Consider the following 5,353-nt stretch of genomic DNA (forward strand, 5'->3'; position numbering starts at 1 on the left):
AAGTATATCTTCTAACCACAAAGGAATGAATTTAGAAATATAATAGGAAAAAAAGGAAACTCACAAATACATGGAAATTATATGACACACTCCTAAATAACCAATGGGTCAAGGAAGAAATCAAAAGGGAAATTATAAACTACTTGGAGATGCATGAAAATGAAGATACAACATACAAAAACTTATCGATGCAACTAAAGCAGTACTTAGAGGGAAAGTGATAGTTATAAATATTTATATTAAAGAAATAAGATATTAAACCATTAACATAAACTTCCCACTTAAGGAACTAGAAAAACAAGGGCAAACTAAATCTAAAGTAAGCAAGAAGGAAATAGTGGAAATTAATGAAATAGAATATAGAAAAACAATAGAGAATATCACTGAAAACAAAAGATTATAAAAATTGACAAATTTTTAGCTATATTAAACAAGAAAAAAAGAGAGACAACTCAAATTACTAAGAATCAGAAAGAGGGGACAGGGGAGCAGGTATAGCTAAGTGGTTGAGCACCTGCTTCCCATGTCATGTACAAGGCCTCAGGTTTAATCTCTGGCACCTCCTTAAAAAAAAAAAAAAGAGGGGACATTACTACTAACCCTACAGAAATAAAAATAATTATAAAGGAATACTATGAACAATTGTAAGCCAATAACTTCAATAGCTTAGGTTAGATAACTTAGGTAAATTAGATAACTTTGAAATGGACAAATTACTAGGAAGACAAGTATATTGCCAAATGCAAAAGAAGGAAGTTGGACTTTTACTTCATACCATACATGAAAAAAAAAACAACAACTAAAAATGGACCAAATGCCTAAATATAAGAGCTAAAACTATAAAATTCTTAGAAGAAAACATGTAAGTAAACCTTCATGACCTTGGATTTGGCAAAGGATTCTTAGATATGACACCAAAAGCTTAAGCAACAGAAGAAAAAGCAGATAATTTGGACTTCATCAAAATAAAAAACTTTTGAGCTTCAAAGCATATTTAAAAAAAAGTGAAAAATAACCCACAAAATGGGAGAAAATATTTGCAAATCTATATTTTATAAAGGATTTATACCCAGAATACATTAAAGAAACCTACAATTCAACAATTAAAAGACAAATAACCCAACTTAAAAATGGGCAAAGGATCTGAATAGGTATTTCTCCAAGGAAGATATATGAATGGTAAAGGAGCACATGAAAAGATGCTTGGCATGATTAGTCATCAGAGAAATGCAAATTAAAGCCATTTCATATCCACTGGGGCAGCTAGAATAAAAAAGTCAGGAAACAAGTCTTTGGTGAGGATGTGGAGAAATTGGGACTCACATATACTGCTGGTGGGAATATAATATGGTGCTGCCACTTTGGAAAAAAGACTGGAAGTTCCTCAAATGATTAAACATAGAGTTACCATATGATCCAACAATTCCACTCCAAAGTATAGACCCAGGAGAAATGAAAACATATGTCCACACAAAGACTTGTACACAAATATTCATAGCAGCATCATTTGTAATAGCCAAATGGTAGAAAAATAACCCAAATGGTCTACAAAAAGTGGTACATCCGTACAATGGAATATTATTTGGCTATAAAATAAATGAAGAACTGATACATGGTAAAACATGTGTGCACCTTGAAAATATTATGCTAAATGAAAGAAGCCACTCATGAAAGACCACATATAAATTATTCCATTCATGGTAAATACCCAGGGTAGAGAAATCTATAGAGACGGAAAATAGATTCATGATTGCCTCAGGCTGGAGTGTTGAGGGGAAGTTGAGGGTTGACCACTAGATTTCCTTCTGGGGTGATGAAAATGTTCTAAAATTGGTGATATTTGCACATATCTGTGAATATACCAAAACTACTGAATTGTACCATTCAAATAGGCGAATTGTATGTTATGTGATCTATAACGCAGTAAAGCTATTTACAGTAAAAGACCAGAAGTGAAATAAAGACATTTTCAGATGAACAAAACAAGAGAATTCATTGCCAGCAGATCAGCACGAAAGAAATGCTAAAGGAAGTTCTTAGGTGGAAGGAAAATGATACCAAAATGAAAATTATCAGGAAAGAATGACAATCACAGAACAGGTAAATGTAGGGGTAATTAGAAGATTGTTTTCCCTTTCTAATTTCTTTAACATGCACATGACCATTTAAAAGAAAATGTATACCATTATACTGTGGGGTTTGTGTTGTACATAGATATAAGATATATATGACAATTACATCATAAAAGAGGGAGGGGTGGTTAATGTGCCTATAAAGTTGCTAGGTTCTTAAATTTTGCATATAATGAAAGTAACCTGCCAGTGTCTCCCAGTCAGGAAGGGGTGGAGCAAAGTTATGACTAATGTCCAAATCCCATATTCTTTCTTCTCCATCAGACAAGAAAAGTGAGTGGACAGGAGGAGAAAGCCAAACAGGGATGAGAGTCTAACAGCTTCCAGTAGCCTCGGGGGCCCGAGAGCTGCTGAACACAGGATTCCCAGGTCTGGGAGTCTGACCCAGCAGACGATGAGGCCTGATGTGCCAGAGGCAGCAGGGAGAGGCTGGAGCAAAGGCACACCCTCGCAGCCAGCCTTGAAGTCCGTCCCTGTGTCTGAGCAAATGCACCTGTAAAAAGGGGACCTCCAGAGAGGTTAGGAAGGTGTCTTTTGCCACAGTGAATCCTGCCCCTGTCCCCTGGGCAGGAAAGGGCTAAGTGTCCATGGCTTCTACCTTGCCAGCTGTTCAGCTCACCGAGGCCTCCTGGACTAAGCAGATCAGCAATGTCGTGGAGGGAACAGGGGTGGAGAAAGGCGTTCCAGAGCCTGCCCAGCAGGTGGAAGGAAGCCTGTTCCCATGTCCACTTCGGGCAGTGAACCCATTTGGAGCCATAAACCTGGATTCTGGCCCAGCTGTGTGTCCCAGCTACAGCTCATGAAAGAGACCAGACAGGAGGCCTGGGTTAGAGTTGGGTCTTGGTCCAGGATACTGTGTTCCTTTGCCTACCGGAGTGGGGAGGATGGAAGATGTGCCATTTATTTACCTGTTATCTCAGCTCTGGATCTATCTTCTTCCCTTGGCTCTCTGATGCTTTTTGGGCTGAATCTCTGCAACCACATTTCCCAGACTCCTTTGCCAGCTGGCTTTCATTCATCGCTGTCTGCACGAGGCACTGGAGGGAACCTGGAAGGCAGGAGAGGGGAAAGGGCGCTTCCTTCTTCCTGTGTCTTGGCTGTTCCTCTTAGGGTAGCCCCAGCGGTGACCGCTGGTCGGGTGTCCTAAAGCATCATGGTGCCTTACTGAGCCTACTCGGAAGTAAGCGGAGCCAGGCGGCACCCCTCCTCAGCGCCCGAGTTCCTCCCCACGGGCCTCCACTGAGCAACTAGATTCCAGTCACCCCAATCTCTTCCCTTTTGTTCCCTCCACCGTAAAGGTGCCAGTTGCTATAGTTTTTCCCCTCGGTTTTTCTCAGTAACCACCCCCACCCCCTTTTCTTTTCTTTTCCACCTCATGTAACCAATTCCTTATACAAATTTACTCTATTGAAATCCTGGCAGCTATCAAGCATACAAGAGGCCATGGAACAGAGGAAAGGGCACAAACTTTGGGCTAAGCCCATCCTAAATCCAAATCCCAGCTCTGCTTTTACTCCCTGAGTGACTTTGAACAAGTTGCTTGTCTCTTACCACAGCCCTGCCTTCTCCAAGTGGTGGAGGAAATTTTCCAGACATTCACCCTTACAGCTTTGCCCCTAGAAGAAAAGGCCCCTCCTGGCTAGAACCAGCGCAGTAATTCCCAGGGAAGGGTCCCACGCCAGCCCTGCGCACTTCACCTTGGTCTGGGAGCAGGGACACGTGGGGTGACAGCCAGCAGTCAACTACAGCACATCACACATCGTCTCACAAACACTCAGCAGTTTCTGGGGTGACTATCCCCATTTTACAGACACACTAAGGCTCAGAGAGGGGAGAGCTTGACCACAGCCACACGGCTTTTATCTAAGTGCCAGTATCAGCACAGGAGGCTGTGTCGTTAAAAGCTGGATTATAATATAAAGACAATAAAAATTAAAATTAAATAAATGAAAACAAAAAGAATAATTTTTTTTTTAAACCCAGATTTTTAGAAGTTCTGCAGGTTTGGGGGAAAAGCAACTGCACGTGGGTGAGTGTAGGTCAGGAGGCGATGAGGAAAGAGCCCACATTTGCTTTGTTCTGATCACGTGCCTGGCTCAGGGTGAGAGCGGGCAGATAAACAAGGGAGGGCCCAGCCCCCTCCAGGAGAGCAGGTGGTGGTGGCGGCCTTGTTTTGAAAAAGAAGAAAATGAGGGTTCAGAGAGGTTCCAGAGCCAATCCCAGGTACCACAGCTAAGTGGCAGGACTGGGTTTCGAACCTGCGTCTTGTGGTTCTCGTTGCGCCCCGGCCCAGCGTCGCTATGCCAGTCCCCTCGGGAAACGCCTCGCCGCGGCAGTGGGCTCGGGACCGGATGGCCTCCCCTGGCCTGCCTCCTCTGGTCTTAGACCCTGGTAGGGGTCGTGACATCTGAAAACATGTGGGGAAAGGGTGCTGAGAAACTAAAAATGACACTCAAAGGGCAGGAAGGGTCTTCTGAGGAAAAGTAAAGACAAACGAGGCTGAGTTGTTAGGGGCCGGCTCTGAGGAGGGGTCCCTGGGGTGAAGCTCAGTGTCAAAGGTTGGCACTGTCGGCCCCAAGGGTCCCCCATTCCCCAGCATGTGCCGGCCTCCCCCACGCCTGACACAGCTGTGGTGACCTCAGCGTTGGCGACCCCGAGTGAGGTGGGCTGAGCCCTCCAGGCAGCCCAGCTGGGAGCAGGTGCCCTCGCTCACTGGCCCACAAACCAAGAAGCCACCTTTAGCCTGTGAGATCCAGGGCCCGGAGAAGGCCGCACCTGTCCAACCCACCAGCACAAGGCCCGAGGTTGCTACCTGGCTCACCCCTTGGACATAGACACGGAAGGCCAGTGTTAAAATGCAGGCACACGGGCCATTATCCACCCGTGGTAACCAGCCTCATGCCAGTCCAGGACCTCCCAGCTTTTCTGAAGACCCTGTTCAGTCACTGTCCCCTTCTGGGCCTCGGTTTTCTCAGCTGTCAAGTGAACACACTGGCTCCACCGTTGTGAGACTAAAAGGTGGAAATGAAGACAGACTTTAAAATCCAGGTGGCACTGTGCAAATACGAGGCATAAATAGCTCGGGTTTATCCCAGGTGAAGAAACTAGTGCTGCCAGCAGAGGGTGGGCTGATTTTTGCTGAGAAAAAGGTGGAAATCACAGAAATATAAGAGTGTCAGGACCCATAAACCAGGCAAGCCCCACTGGCCCAGAGAGGAAAC

At 44.5% G+C, this 5,353-nt stretch overlaps 1 long non-coding RNA gene across 1 annotated transcript; it reads right to left on the reverse strand.

Moving 5' to 3' along the window:
- Positions 1-2,708: 2,708 nt before the first annotated feature.
- Positions 2,709-4,522, reverse strand: LOC139437144 (uncharacterized). Its single transcript, XR_011646828.1, has 3 exons — positions 4,391-4,522; positions 3,041-3,180; positions 2,709-2,922 (listed from the first exon to the last, which is right to left on the reverse strand). It is a non-coding gene; the product is annotated as an uncharacterized lncRNA (long non-coding RNA).
- Positions 4,523-5,353: the final 831 nt, after the last annotated feature.

This window comes from Dasypus novemcinctus, chromosome 21 (genome assembly GCF_030445035.2).
Source record: "Dasypus novemcinctus isolate mDasNov1 chromosome 21, mDasNov1.1.hap2, whole genome shotgun sequence".
Taxonomy (NCBI): Eukaryota; Metazoa; Chordata; class Mammalia; order Cingulata; family Dasypodidae; genus Dasypus; species Dasypus novemcinctus.